General features: G+C 39.9%; 1 pseudogene; it reads left to right on the top strand.

The window, feature by feature from the left end:
• The first annotated feature begins 1351 nt into the window (after nucleotides 1–1351).
• On the top strand, nucleotides 1352–14658 carry LOC118617023 (annotated as a pseudogene).
• Nucleotides 14659–16660: the final 2002 nt, after the last annotated feature.

Here is a 16660-nt window from a genome sequence, read left to right as displayed (position 1 = left end):
GGAAACTTAAAAGAGCTGGCCTCACTCCCACGAGCAGCAGTTGAGAAGCAGAAGGGGCATCTCAGTTGCAAACCTACCTTTTGCCAAGTATGTTGTCTCAATTCCATGCTGGACTCCCCAGCCTGGGGTATCAGTGCCAGAAAGAGTTGCTCACATAACATCTGCCTGTGAAAATCAGAGGGGATTCTGATTTTTTTTTCTCCAAATGGGAATGGGCTAGAACCCAGGCATTTTTATAAAGGGCCAGCACACAAAATCACATTCTTGAACCCTCACCCTGGGCTCCTAGAGAGGGACAGCAGCTCAGAGCCAACTGGAGATATACAGGAAAACATTAGGTTATGTGGCTTTGAGGAGAGGGTGAGAAAAACAGTCACCATTTTTTCTGTGCTGAATCCTTCTCCCAAGCCACCCAAAGATGCCATCTTTCTTAGGTCAAGCATTCCCCTCCATACCACATTAGCTTAGGGGCATGGACTAGCTTAGACCTCTTGACTCCATGTGGACCCACCCTGTGAAGCTTCTATGCTGTGGAGGAGTATGCTGGCTGTGACCAGCCTAGTGCTGAAGACTTTCTTGAAAGGACCTCAAAGAGGTCCATTTTCCGACCTGGACACACCAACAGATGTCACTGCTCATGTGTAGAACCCTATCTCCAGAATGAACTCTACTGGTCTCACCCTGATGACTTGTTGGAACCCAGCCTCACCACAAAGGTTCCCATCCAGAGGTGGTTTGCAGCTTATCCTGGTATACTCTGATAATATTGCTAAGTGGTCTCAGACCCAGCACTTGCACTAACTTAATTTTTATCAACCTGATGAATATCACTAACACCTATCTGGTGACCCTCTGAAAACCCATGTCACACAACTCGTACCTCCAGAGGCTCTTTTGGTGACAGAACTTAACAGGCAGTCAGCATGTGGAACTGGATCTCAGGGTGCCTTGGGCTTTTGCTGATCTGCCTCCAGGCTTGGTGCTGGTGGAGGTCATTTTAGGTTCACAGACAACTTGGCCCTTCTCATGTGCACCAAGGCCAACAAGAGGCAACCAAAAACTATGGATCACTTTATGGCTCTCAACAAATAGCCTAGGGCTGGTCACAAATGGCATCTGACATTGATCTGAACTGGAATCCTTTAAAGAAGCCTCAGAACAAACACACCAAGTGGTGGGCTTCAGACCACATCAGAGCATGACACAATTAGTTCCACAAGTGGCACTGCCAAAAGGAGATTTTGGTAGGCACCAGACCCTGCTGGAGTCATTGCATTTTACGGGGTCAGCCTTACACAGCAACTTATGCACTGTGTGGTTTGTATCAATCCTCACAGTTAGTCCACCCATAATGGACCGACCGCAATCAAAAGTCAACTGCAACAAGAAGATGCACATAACTAACTCAGGGGACATTACTGGAGCAAGAAACTCAGGTGATGAGGGAGACTACACTATTGAGCCGTATAGTACACCTACTATATAAGGCCACCCTACAATGACAGGGAGACGTAGCCGAGCTACCTAATGCACAGAAAGAAATACAAAGAAGCAGCCAGACTGGAAAGACAGAATAGCATATGTCAAATAAAAGAACATGAGAAAACCCCAGAAAAAGAACTGAGTAAAACAGAAGTAAACAATCTACCTGATACAGATTTCAAAACAATGGTTAGAAGTGTGCTCAAGACACTTAGAGAAAGAATGAATAATACCAATAATCAAAGAGACAGTAAGCATTAAAAAAGCACAGACCCTGGCTGGTTTTTCTCAGTGGTTAGAGTGTCGACCTGCAGTCCAGAGAGACCCTGGTTTGGTTGCCACAAAGGGCACATACCTTGGTTGCTGTTTGTCTTTTTTCATTTTTCCCCAGGCAAGGTTGGGTTGTGCGGATAGCAACCACTTGATATGTCCCTTTTACGTGGATATTTCTCTCTCTCCCTTCCACTCTATCTGAACAAAAAATGAAAAAAAAAAATGTCCTCGGGGGAGGATAAAAAAAAAAAAAGGACACAAACACCACACAAATTAACTAGTCAGAAATGAAATATGTAACATCTAAAATAAAGAATATACTAGGAGTGAACACAAGATTAGATAAACCAGATGATTGATACAATCAATGATTTGGAAGTCAAGATAGCAGAAAACACTTAAAGCAGGAAAACAAATAATCCAAGAAAATTAGGAGAGTTTAAGGGATCTCTGGGTTAACATAAAGCATAACAATATTCTCATCATAGGGGTACCAAAAAGAGAAGAGAGAGAGAAGGGATCAAGAATATATTTGAAAAAATAATGATTGCAATCTTTTCTAATCTATTAAAGGAAAAAGACACAGAAGTCCAGGAAGAGCAGAAAGTCCTAAACAAAATAAACTCAAAGAGGCCCACACCAACACATATCTTAATTGAAATGACAAAAGTTAAAGACAAAGAAGAAATATTAAAAGCAACAAGAGAAAAACAGTTATCTACAAAAGATCTCCCATAGACTGTGAGCTGATTTTTCAACAAAAACATTTCAGGCCAGAATGGAACAAAATATTCAAAGAGATGAAAAGAAAAGACCCTATTAACATAACAAAAAGACAATCTACTGACTGGGAGAACATGTTCATCAATAACATATTCAATAAGAGGTTAATATCCAGTATTCGTAAAGAACTCATACAATATCACCAAACCGTCCCCCACAAAGAATTTATTTAAAAAATGGACAGAAGACCTGAATAAATATTTTTCCAAAATGGATGGAAAAATAGACATACCAAAAATGCTCAGTGTCACTTATCATTAGAAAAATGCAAATTAAAACCACAATGAGCTATCTCCTCACGCCTGTCAGAATGGCTATCATCAATTAAATCAACAAACAATAATTGTTGGTGAAGATATAGAGAAAAGGGTGCCCTTGTGCACTGTTGGTGGGAATGCAGATTGGTACAGCCACTATAGAGGGTCTTCAAAAAATAAAAAATGACTCAGTGATTCTATATCTGCTTATATATCCAAAGAAAACCTCAAAACACTAATAGGAAAGAATATATGCACCTTTATGTGTATTGCAAGGTTATTTACAGTAGTCAAGATGCGTAAACAACTCCAGTGCCTATCTTAGACAAGTAGATAACAAAGAGTTGTTACATACATATGTACTATGGAATATTACTCAGCCATAAAAAATGAAACCTTACATTTTCTGCAGCATGGATGGATCTACACCATTATGCTAAGTGAAATAAGTCAGTCAAAGACAAATACCATATGATTTCCTATGTGAAATCTAAAGAACAAAAATAAACAAAATTGAAACAGACTTATAGATACAGAGAACAGATTGATAGTTGCCAGACAGGAGGAGGGTTGAGGGACTGGATAAAAACAGTTGAAGAGATTAAGAAGTACTAATTGGTAGTTATAAAATAGTCATGGGAATGTAAAGTACAGCATACAGAATATAGTCAATAATGTTGTAATAACTGTATGGTTCAAGGTAGGTACTGGAAATGTTTGGGGAAACACTTGGTAAAATATATGATTGTCTAACCACTATGCTATATACCTGAAACTAATAAAAAGTTATATTGAATGTAAACTGTAATTAAATTTTTTGAAGACACAATTTATTATCTTCTATATTTAATATACTATCAGGAGATCATACAGAACAGCAGCCATAGACACTGCTGATCAAAAAGGGGGGAAAAAAATGACACCTAATAGCACTAACCTATCATTATTCATAAATCTGTCAACATGTATTGCCAACATTTACTATCTGGATCATTGTAGCTTTATAGAAAGTCTTAAAGTAGGTTAGTGTGAGTCTTCCAACTTTGTCTTTCTCATTCAATTTTGTATTTTCTGTAATCACTTTGTCAAGATACACACACACACACACAAACACTGCAATTTTTACTAAGATAGTATTAAATTTGAAGAGCAGGTTAACAATAGATGATATCTTGACAATATTGAGTTTTTCTATCCATGAAAATAGACCATTTATTTAGTTCTTTAATTTCACTCATTGGCATTTTTAGTTTTCCTCATTTAGTTATTGTACTTATTTATTTCGATTTATATCTAAGCATTTTATTTTGGGCAGTCATTATGGTAATGTATTTTTATTTTCAAATTTTATTTGTTCATTGTTGGTATACCTGAAAGCAGTTGACTTTTGAAGACCAATCTTTTAACCTGCAACCTTGCTATATTTGCATATTTCAGGAGTTTTCTTGTGAATTATTATTATTTTTTTTAATGGTATATTTTATTTTAATTTTTTTATTAATTAATTTTTGTTACAGATGTTTCTCCTTTTCCCCCCACTGATTCCCCCCTCCCCCTCCCTCCCTGCCCTGTCCCCAGTTTGTTGTCCATGTCCACTGTTCATGCATACATGCATATAAGTTCTGTGGTTTATCTCTCCCCCACCACCCCCCTCTTTAGGGGATTGTCAGTCTGTACCCCACTTCCACGTCCCTGGGACTACCTCATTCCTCAGACTGTTATCTTCATTATATTCCACAAATAACTGAGATCATATGATACTTGTCTTTGTTTGGCTTGTTTAGCTTAGGATGATACTTTCCAGGTCCCTCCATGTAGTCTCAAAGGATAAGAGATCTTTCTTTCTTACAGCTGCGTAGTACTCCATTGTGTATATGTACCACTGCTTTTTTATCCATTCGTCTACTGATGAACACTTGGGCTGTTTCCAGATCTTAGCTATTGTAAGTAGTGCTGCTACAAACATGGGGGTACATATATTCTTTCTGATTGGTGTTTCAGGCTTCTTAGGGTATATTCCTAGAAGTGGTATCACTGGGTCAAATGGAAGTTCAATTTTTAACTTTTTGAGGTAACACCATATTGTTTTCCATAGACACCTCTCCATACAGGACATACAAATGGCTAAGAAACATATGAAAAAATGCTCATCATCATTAATCATCAGAGAGATGCAAATTAAAACAACAATGAGGTATCACCTCACACCTGTCAGAATGGCCGCCATCAACAAATCATCAAACAAGTGTTGGCGAGGGTGTGGAGAAAAGGGGACTCTAGTGCACTGCTGGTGGGAATGCAGACTGGTGCAGCCACTATGGAAAACAATATGGTGTTACCTCAAAAAATTACAAATTGAACTTCCATTTGACCCAGTGATCCCACTTCTAGTACTATACCTAAGAAGCCTGCATTTTCTACATAGGAAGTCATATCACCTGTGAATAAAGTCCATTTTATATCTTTACTTACAATCTATATACTTTGTTCTTGTATTACTTTATTAACTAAGACTTCCAATAAAATGTGAAAATTAGTGGTGAGAGGCGATATCCTTCTCTTGTTATTGATCTAATTGGGAAAGTTTCAAATAACTCACCATTAGGTAGGATGTTACCTGTAAGTTTTTTTCTAAGTATACTTTATTAAGTTCAGGAAGTTTCTCTCATTTTCTAGTTTACCAAAATTTTTCTCATGAACAGGTGCATGCTTCTTTTTCAAACCAATTTTACTCTGTTAGAGTCATGCTTATGATAGTCTGAAGTTCTTTCTTCTATTGATTATCTTTTATAGATTATGTGAACATGTGATTTATAACTTGCAAATATGGGTATTTCATTTTTAACTTTGCAATAATATTTATTATAATATTTTCATTGGAATCAGAAAGATATTCTTTATGATCTCATTATTGAGTTTAATGACAGTTGTTTTATTGTTGAGGATATTGTTAATTTTGTCAATTTTTTTTTCAGGTTTTAACAAGTGTGTTCTAGCATTGTAAATGTAGTGCTTTCTATACGTTTATTAAAGTTAGTTAATTATGCTACTCATAGCTTCCGCAATCGTTCCGTGTAAAATTTTGATTATGGACTATTTTATGTCTTCTATTCTGTAAATTAAGCTTTAGATATACTAAGTTAATAATTGACCAAAATTAAAATTTAATATATGTACTCAATTGAACATTTGACAGTAAGTACTTATACTTTTAATCACTAGAAAATAATATTGCCATTATTTTAAAACAAAATTTAATAAATAATGATTTGAGAAAAATAACCTGAATCCATTTAAATGGTACACATAGTTCAATTAAACCTGACATATGTGTAAACCTGTGAAAGCATGCCTATAATCAAGATAGAGAACATTTGCTATATTCCTTAAAGTATCTTCATAACATTTTACAGTCCATCCTTTTTTATAGTATTTTTCAAGCAACCAGTTTTTATTACTATAAATTTGTTTGCATTTTTCAGAATTTTATGTAGATACAATCAGAGTATGTTTTCTTTTTTATTTAACATTTGTCACTCAGAATAAATTTCAGATTTCTCCATGTTTTTATGAGTCTCAATATTTTACATTTTTGTATTTTTGTATTGCTATGTAGTTTTCCAGTGCATGCTCATACAGCCATGTGTTTAATCATGCCCCTATCAAACAATATTTTGGGGATTTCCAGTTTTGAACCATTATAAATAAAGGTTCTATGAACATTTGTGTGCAAGTCTTTTGGACATAGATTTTCATTTTATTTGGGAAGCTATCTAGAAATGACATGGTTTAGTTGTATGGTAGCTGTAAGCTTGGACTTTTATGAAATGCCCAAATTGAACTCTAAAGTGATTTTACCATTTTTTCTCACTAATAATGTGTGATGTGCAGTTGCTTCACATCATCAACACTTGTGATCTTTTTTAAAATTTTATTTGCCCCGGCTGGTTGAGTGTGGCTCAACCTGTGGCTTAGTGGTTGAGCATCGACCCATGCACCAAGAGGTTGCTGGTTCAATTCCAGGTCAGGGCACATGCCCAGGTTGTGGGCCTGATCCCCAGTGGGGACATGCAGGAGGCAGCCAGTCGTTTCTATCTCTCTCTCCCTTTCTCTTCCTCTCTCTCTAAAATAAATAAAGGAAAATAAAAAATATATATTTGCAGTGCTTTTAGTAGTATTTTAATTTATACTTTTCTAATAATTATGTGTAGTAATAACTAAAAATGTTTTGCATTTTTATTTGTATATTCACCATTTTTTTTTGAAATTTCTGCTCAAATCTTCTGCCCATTAAGATATTTTTTGTCTTATTTTGTTGGTGACACTTCTCCTTTGAGCTCTTAAATTTTAAAGTTTATAGCATTACATTTAGATAATTTGTATTTTCTAACATAAAAAGTTAAAGGAACAATTTCCCTCAAAACATTGCTACTTGTATTTAATACATTTTATGTTTTGTTTCAACATGATTTAATATGAAATGTTTTCTAATTTCTAGTTTCCTTTCTCCTTTGACTAATGTGTTTTGAAGGTGTGTAGTTTTATTTTCAAGTACCTGGAGCTTTTCTAGGTGATTTATTGTTGCTGATTTATAATTACAATTTTCATTCAGAAAAACTATGCAGTAAGATTTTATTTATACACGTATTAAAATTTGTTTTGTAGCTCCATATAGCTTTTATCTTTGTGAACAATCCATATAAATATAAAAGGAATAGGTATTATGCAGATTAAGGAGGTAGGGTTCCATAAATATCACTTATGTTAAAGAAACCCATAATGTAGTTCAGAGTCTTTTATTTTATTACTGAGAGCAGTTCATCAAAGCATCCAACTATTACTGTGGATTTCTCCATTTCATTCTGACAGTATTCATATGTTTGGAAACCCTATTATTGCACAATATATGATTATATGAACATAGATATGTACAAATATATGCTGTTATAATATCTCCTTGATGTATTGCCCCCTTTAGTCCTTGTTTTGGAGACTGTAATCCTGATATTAACAAAGACACCCAAGCTCAAGGTTCTGGAAGATTTAATTTCTAGTCAGAATTCTCTTCCTGACTTGTAGATGGCTAAATTCTCGCTGTGTTCTCACAGGGCTTTTTCTCAATTAGAGTTCAAGTGGAAGGAGGGAGAGAAGGGAAGCTCTCTTGTGTCTTTTCTTAAAAGCACACTAATTTTTTATGCTTGGGACCCCACCCTTAAGACTTAATATAACCTGATTACTTCCTTTGAGATCCTCTCTCCAAACACAACTACACTGGGGGAATTTGGGGAAGACAAAAACATTCATTACATAACAGTAAACATTTTTTTTTCCAATTTAGGTCTGCTCTTTTGATATTTATTTTCTATTTGCCTTATTTATTTGTATTTTTCTTTCCATCTTTCTTGTGATTTTTTTTGTGATACTTAAATATTTTTTAATGTTGTACATCTAATCAATTTAGTGAATTTAAGTAAAATGCTGGTTCCATAAAACAATAAATTTCTTACTCCACATCATTTGGTTATATAGTTAAATAGATGATAGATGACAGACAGATAGATAAACAAGTATATAGTTATACTTTTTCTTACTTAAGTAATCACAAATAATTAAAAGAATGCTAAAATTCTGGAAATAATAAATATGTGGGTAAATACAAAGGAGGTATCCCATTCAATTTTTATTTCTATATGTCTTTTTTTCTCTTTTTATCCACTTTCCCTTGAACTACTTTAAAGTTACATTTTTTATTTCTATTATTATGCTAGTTAAAATAGAAATCAATGCACACATAACTAACATTTCACAAAGTTTAAATTTACTGAATATATGTATACTCCTATAAGGTAATATAAAATCCTACAACAATATTAACTCTGGCAATCTGACATACATTATATTGTTATGTGGCCTGTTATCTGGTTGTTGTCACTTGAACTTCATAAGAAATTTATTATTGATTTATACAGTCTAACTATGTTTAGATTTAATCTTTTTTTTTCACCTCTTTTTTTTGGTCTTCATTTTCTCTTTCATCTCAGATGTTTACTCTGGAGTTATATACTATTTGTTTGAAATATATTCTTTAAAATTTCTATTACTTCAAACTTCAGCCTCCTCATTCAAGCTTAAAACTCTCTTCATTTCTTTTACTTTAAAATTTTTCTTTCTGTAAATACACTTTTTTTTTAAAAAAAATTTTGGTGAGCACATTACTTTTTGCCTTTGAATATAACTTTTTAGATTGTGATAAACTTTAATGATTCTCACCAATATTTGCTTATTTTCTCCTCCAGGGATATAGAAAATTTACTCACCTACTCTTAGAGTTGGGCGGGGACATATTAACTGTGCCTCTGGATAAAAAAATATGAGTAAAAGTGGTTGGTATCACTGTGTGTAAGAGAAACTGAAAGGGATTTGGGTTGTGAACAGTAAAAACAACAACAACAACTTGTTTTAAGACAGGAAAGATCATGATACATTTTTTCAGTGGTAAAATATTGAGTAAAACAGTAAATAATGTTTGAATAACAAAGTATGACTGGTGTGTATTTGCATTTTATTTACTGCTTTTAGCAATGCATTGTAAGAAAGTAAGGACCTTTGAAAAAGTATGTCTGGCCAGTGTGGCTCAGTGGTTGAGCATCAGCCCATACACCAAGAGGTCGCCGGTTTGATTCCTGGTCAGGGCACATGTCCAGGTTGTGGGCCAAATCCTCAGTGAGGGGCATGCATGAGGTGGTCAATCAATGTTCTCTCTCACTGATGTTTGTATCTCTCCCTCCCTTTCCCTTCCTCTCTCTCTAAAATCAATTTTTTAAAAAAGGAAAAGTAGATAATTTTGTACATAAAAGAAAAGGTAATATTGAGTTACCATGCCTTGTTAGGTATGGAAGAATCAACTGCTGCAGAAAACTGAAAATTCTTTTGAATAAAAGGCATCCAGTAAGTCCATCTGAGACAGAACAGTAAGTAAGGAAAAGTAGAGTAGGAAAACTGCGATAGATACTTATATAGTAGTTTGCAGCCATCCAGTAAATCCTCTCTTCCCTAAACCAGGGAATGGTAAATGGTTTTCACTTCTCCCCAACCAAAGAGTAAATAGCTTAAATCACCCTACTCAAGGAGGCAGATATCAAAAATCGAATTAGTACCATTTGCCAACCACACCCAAGAACAGATGAAGTTAAGAGAATAAATCTCATTTTGGTACATCAACATAAAGCTGATGACTATTCTATTGAGATTCTCCCCCAAAGATCTCCCTTAAACTCCCAGCCTTTGAACCCCCACAAAATGAAGATCCAGCCCAAGCCCTTTCTCCCAGGAGCACTCCTGTGCCTATACCTCACCTTTCCCCCACAGGCATGCATCCCTTATACTCTAAGGGGCCTAAGGAATCTTGCAACCAGGGCAGCAATGGGCAGTGGCAGTTTATCACAGGCAAACCCCTGAACCTGTCCCCAAGGTATCCTTTTTTCTGACTTCTTAGTGAGCCAAAGCAGCCCAGCCTGGGCTCATTTCCTCAACCCTTCTTGTTTCACTGTCCCCAGTTTTAATAAATGTCCTCTAAAACTCACCTGGACTTGTATTGTGAAACTTCCTGCATGAAGTTAAGAACCCACACACTACCTGCTTGGCCCTAGGCAGACCCGCTCAGGATCAGGTCCCCTTTCTGGTAATACCTTCAGTTGTATAAATTACCTATGGGCAAGAATAAATTTTAATTTATATAAGCCCCCATTGTTTCCACACCCCTTTCTTTAACATGGTGGTTTAGCTTTGATTTATCTCACTTTTCCGGTTGTTAGACTTTGTGTCCCCTACTTATTTAGCAGATGTAAAAGTTTTCTCCTAAAAATAAAACTTTTAAATACATAGTTGTCCTACTACAGATCCTTTGAGTCTAGAATAAAAAATCCTGGGACTATTTAAGTTTTCACATAACCCTGTGTCTTAGTGTCCTATGTCAACATAGAAAACATTTAAACCCTCAGAGAATTTTTGTGAGTTTATTTGAGCCAAACTGTCTGCAATTGCAGGAAAGTAAAATCTCAGTGGATTGAGATAATGCTACAGAGAATGGCATCTTTTACCTTATTTTATACATTAGAATCTAGAAAGAAGATGCAAGCAAGTTACATGAAATTCATTGGTGATAAATGAGGGAGGTGGGAGAAAGCAAAGTGGGAAAACCTCTAGGATTAGAGAAAAAATAAAATGATAGACACAATACATCTCTTACATAGGTGGGTACAGAACAATAACAGTGAACAATTAACATGATAACAATAACAATGAGAGAATTTATGGTCTTCACTCTGGTGCATTGGCTGTGCCCTGAGCAGTCTGGAAAAAAGAGGAGTTACCCTGACATTTTAAAGGAATGTTATCATAGATGCAAAAGATAATAAACAGGCTTAGTTAAGGTTTGTTAGGGAAGATTCTAGCCTAGGACATAACTACCTGCACTAAACTGCTTTAGTTAAAAAGGCTTCTTAAATGTCAGAGCATCCTTTGTGGTTACTTTAGGTCTCTGAGTTTGCAAGGCCATCATGCAGGCCTCCCCTGAGCCTTTAGGTTAGCATGCGACCCCTTTTCATCACCTGTGGGTGAGAAGGTAAGCCAAGTGCAGACAATCCCCTCAGGCAGGGCAGAGACCTAGCCCCTGGCTTTTGTAATCCCCTTATATCCACCAACCACCTAACCTACAGCAGAACTAGAAAGCCCCCAGGTACCCAGAAACTTGTTATATATAAAAGGCAGCTGGAACCTGGGCATGGGGTGCTCAGCCTTTGGAGGTGGCTCTGCTTGGCTAGCACTGGTATGCATTAAACAGTTGTTTCCTCTGAGTGCATGCCATCTGTCTCTTCCCACCGACAAAATTTGTGCCACAACATTTTGGTGCATTGGCTGGGGAGCCAACAGCTGTGCTAGTCCCTTGAGCTACTGTTGTTGGAAGCCGATGGAAAGGAGCCACTAATTTTGGGCCCCGTGACGAAAAAGAAGGCATGCCACTGGTGATTTTACTGGACTCTGACCCTTGTTGGGCCCAACTGTAGCTGGCCGCTGCTGTGCTCAAACAGACTCTGGGGAGGATAGAGAAGCCTGCCAGGACATCAGATCTGCAAGTGTCTTCGGGGACCCAGGACGGAATTCAGGCCCATCTCTAAGGTGGAAGGAGAGCTTGATCACCTCCCAAGCGGCATAGGCACTGCACAGGATAGAAAATTCCTGGGTGGAAGTTTAAATTCTGTGTGATTGTGTGTGTGAGTGACCATGCTCCACAGTGCCTGTTATGGAGCTTGTGTGAGTCCCTGATCATCCGTGGTGACCTCATTCGGCTAAGGGCAGTATTAGCTTCTTGGGGACTCCCAAGCATGCCCGATCTGAGTCTGGGGCTTATACTGACCTGCCAATGCCAAAAGGCACCTAAGTCCCCATGAAGGGAGAAGCCAGGCAGACAAAACAAGTTTTATCCTGTTTGTCTCACAACAATGTTCACTGGGAGGTTTGCTTAACCATCTTAGATATTATTATGGGGGGGGTTCCTATAAAGTTCCTCATGTTGTGGTGACCCCCCAATCATAAAATTATTTTTGTTGCTACTTCATAACTGTAATTTTGCTATTGTTATGTCTTAGTCGACCCCTGTGAAAGGGTTGTTTGACCCCCAAAGGGGTCACAACCCACAGGTTGAGAACCGCTGAACCCACTGTTCTGGAATGTATGATAAAAAATTTTATAAAGTGGTTGTCAGGAGATTATGAGGTCAGATTGATCCCCAAAAAATTGCACACACTTTGTGAATTAGAATGGCCCACCTTTGATGTGGAATGGCCCTCTGAAGGCACCCTTGATGTCCTCACAGTCCAGGCCATGTATAGGGTAGTCACCAGAGACTCCGGCCATCTGATCAATTTTTCTACAGAGACCAGTGGTTTGAAATAGCCCAAATCAGGTTTCCTTGGGTGCAATTCTGTGTTACTCGTCAGAGACAGTGTAAGGTTCTCATGGCACGAGGTGAAAGCATGATTTCATGGTGAATTTAGCTGCCTTCTATATGACAAGGGGATTTGGAGGAAGCCCCTCCACTGCCACCGCCATACACTCTGCTACCTGATGAGGAACCCTCAGGGAGACCTGCAGACACAGAGCCAAAAAAGGGCAGGAGAAAGACAGACAAAGCACAGAGGCAAAGCCAGAGTTTGGGGCAGACAGAGAGAGGCCAGAGCAGGTGTGGAAGACAGAGGCAAGAAGAGACAAAGACACAGGAGAGGAGTGTTTGCAGGAGCCAAGCCACTAGGCACCTCTCCCAAACCAAGGGGCAAGTTTTCTGCATCTCCTATGAAGGTCCCAAGGCCCTCCGAATCTCTGCCTCTGACCCAGGTGCTTTCCACAAAGCCAGAGTGTGAAAAACTTGGTGCCCAGATGGCCTCAACCCCTCCCAGCTTCCCACGACAGGCAGCTGGTTGTGGGGAGCCCAACTATATCTTCTGCTCCCCACTGTGACCTTCCCTGGGCTGGTGGGTTGCTTCTGCTGCTGGCCCCCCTCACCTGGGAGGAGAAAATCATGTTTCCTAAGAAACTCAGCCACAGCATCCTGCCTGGTTTGGACATCCTTGCTAGGCTGTGGTACCATTTGCCTGCCTTTGGGGAGACATTGCTGCTAGAGCTGGAACAAGACCTGGATGTGTGGGTTGAGGGGCTGACAGTGCAGTACCTAGGCCAGACACTTGAGCTGCTGAGGGGTGGAGCCGGGCATCTACCTCACTGGCACCAACAATAGAGATCCAGAGTTGGTGGCATCTCTGCATTGGGATAAGGGAGCCCTGTTAGGGGTGCTGCAGTATCAGGGGACCACCACATCCAGCCCCTGGAGGGAAGCACCCTTAACTCTGCAGGGGGGCCTGGGGTTTACATCAGCAGCCAGGGTCCCATGTGCAGCATCAAGACTCCTCCTGGGAACCTCAGGCCCAGCCCATGAAGAGCCAAGCACTTTGCTTCCCTGAGTAGATTCCTGGAGACACTTGTGGTGGCAGATGACAAGATGGTAGCATTTCACGGTGCAGGGCTGAAGTGCTACCTGCTCATAGTCATGGTGGCCACAGCCAAGGCCTCCAAGCATCTGAGTATTTGAATCTCTGTCAGCTTTGTGGTGACTCAGCTAGTTGCTCTAGGGCCAGGAGATGAAGGATCCCAGGTGGGCCCAGCACCACCCAGACCCTGCACAGCTTCTGTGCCTGGACCCATTAGGATCTGTGTGAGGTCTCTACCTGTGACACCCTGGACATGGCTGACGTGGTCACTGTGTGTGACCCGGCTCAGAGCTGTGCTATTGTGGAGGATGATGGGCTCCAATTGGCTTTCACTGCTGCTCATGAACTGGAACTCAAAGCCTGTGTCAGTCTGAACAGTCCTGGGAGCACCTCTTGCCATGTTATGGCTCCTGTGATGATTTATGTGGATCCCGGGGAGCCCTGGTACAAGTTAGAGGCTCCCCTGCACCTGCCTGTGACTTTCCCTGGCAAAGACTATGATGCAGATCACAGCTGTCACCACCCTATGCTGCCCTCTGGTGCTTTGGGCATCCCAATGGTCATGTCACATGCCAGACCAAGCATTTACTGTGGGCTGATGGCACCCCCTATGTGCCCTCACAGCCTGCATTGGTGGCCGCTGCCTCCATGTGGACCAGCTCTAGGACTTTAAGACCCCACAGGCTGGTGACTGAGCTCCTTGACAATCCTGGGGCAGTTGTTCTCAGAGCTGTGGGGGTGGTGTCCATTTCTCCTCCTGAGACTGCACATGGCCCAGCCCAGGAAGAAGAATGGGCATAACAGGGAAAGGGAGGATATAAGGAAGAAGGGTGGCATATACTCCCAGACCACAGAATCTATGTTCAAGAACAATTAGCCTGTTGGTTAGTCCTCCAATAACATGACTCACCCATCTGGGAAAAACCGCTCTGGAAGCCTTATTAAGCCGGTACTACCTGACTGCTCGAGTTCCATCCCTCTGTGCCTCGGTCTTTCAACTCTGCTCCTCTGTGCTCAAAACAGTGCCAGACAAGGCCCCCCTGGGCCTGCCAAGGTCCAGCACCATGGCCAAGCACCTTTTGAAGATCTAGAGGTAGACTTCTCAGAAATAGGTCCCAGTAGAATGTACCTGTACTTTCTTGGGCTGGGTTGAAGCTTACCCCACATGTAGGGAAAAGGCACAAAAAGTAACCGAAGCTCTACTGAGACATCATCTCGAGCTATGGAATGCCACTGATTATAGGATCAGACAATGGCTCCACCTTCGTAGCAGAAATATTATGGCATGTAACTAAAAGTCTAGGCATCCAGTGGAATTCACACACTGCCTACAGCCCCAGAGCTCAAGGAAAGCAAAACACATGCATCAGACCCTTAAGCAGACCATGGCAAAACTATGTTAAGAAACCAACCTGCCCTGGACTGATATACTGCCCCTAGCTCTTCTGTGAGTACATTGTACCCCTCGGGCAAAGGTAGGGTTTTCCCCTTTTGAAATCCTATATGGGACACCTCCCCCAGTGATCAAATTCAAAGGGGATATTAAAAAAACTGGAAAATTTGGAAATTCAAAAACAACTATAAGGACTAGGAAAAATCATTCTTGAGGTACATAAGTGGGTAACGATAGAATATTCCCTGGGAATAACTGTACACCCCTACAGACCAGGGGATCAAGTCTAGATAAAAGACTGGAAAAGGCAACCTCTCAAACCAACCTGAAAAGAGCCCTACTTAGTGATGCTAACCACTCTCAAAGCTCTCAAGGTTGCAGGTCTATATGCCTGGATACACCGCTTATAGGTGAAGGCAGCTCACCTGCCACATGACAAGCATCCTGCCTGGAAAGTGACCACCAGCCAGAAAAATCCTCTGCAGATCACCCTTAAAGGGACAGTGAAACCTGCTTGTTGGTCTACCACAAGCACCTGGGGACTCTGCCAGTAGAACGGATGGTCATCACCTGCTGGACTGATTCCAGCACTGAACTCTGTATCATTAGTAGCCTTATAGGATCAAATAGACTCCATAGCAGCAGTAGTATTACAAAATAGAAGGGGTTTAGATCTACTGATTGCCTCTTTTTAAATGAGGAATGTTGCTTTTATGTTAATCAATTAGCTATAGTTAGAGAGATAGCCCAGCAGTTAAAGAAACAAAGTAGTTCCTGGAGTAACATATACAACTAGGCATCTTGGGTACTCCCATTAGTTGGTCCTCTCTTAATGCTTTTTATAGCACTCTTGTATGGCCCTTGTATTCTCAAAGTGCTAAATCTGTTTCATTTCCTCTCACTTAGAAAAAATAAAGCTGTAAATGATGTTTTTAATAAGAACTCCCAACTACTCTCCTCTGGATGGTGAAGAACTCTAGTTGCTGCGTCCCTCCCCTTCAACACCCCTTTTCAGCAGGAAGCAGTCAGAGAGATTGTAGCCCCTCTTCTTCATGCAGCACTAAGGGAACTCCCTGTTCAAGATGTTTTCTAAGTCTTCCAGGAGCATCTTGAAAATCCAGAGGGGGGAATGAGAAGGCAAGTGAGGTGCAGCCCCTTAAGCAGCGCAGAGGCCCCGCCCCTGGCTTTTGTAATCCCATTACTCCACTGACTGCTTACACTGCAGCAGAACTAGAAAGCCCTCAAATATCCAGAAGCTTATCATGTATAAAAGGTGGCTGCAACCCGGGCTCAGGGCTCAGCCTTTGGAGGTGACTCCGTTTGGCCAGCACTGATGTGCATTAAACAGTCATTTACTAATCCTCTGAGTGCATGTAGTCTCTCTTCCCACCAATCAAATTTCTGCCACAATGTGGAGAAAGAAAAATGGG

Source organism: Molossus molossus, unplaced genomic scaffold, assembly GCF_014108415.1.
Source record: "Molossus molossus isolate mMolMol1 unplaced genomic scaffold, mMolMol1.p scaffold_m16_p_5, whole genome shotgun sequence".
NCBI classification, from domain to species: Eukaryota; Metazoa; Chordata; class Mammalia; order Chiroptera; family Molossidae; genus Molossus; species Molossus molossus.
Note: the sequence above shows the minus strand (reverse complement) of the source record. Positions and strands in the feature narration are given on the sequence as shown.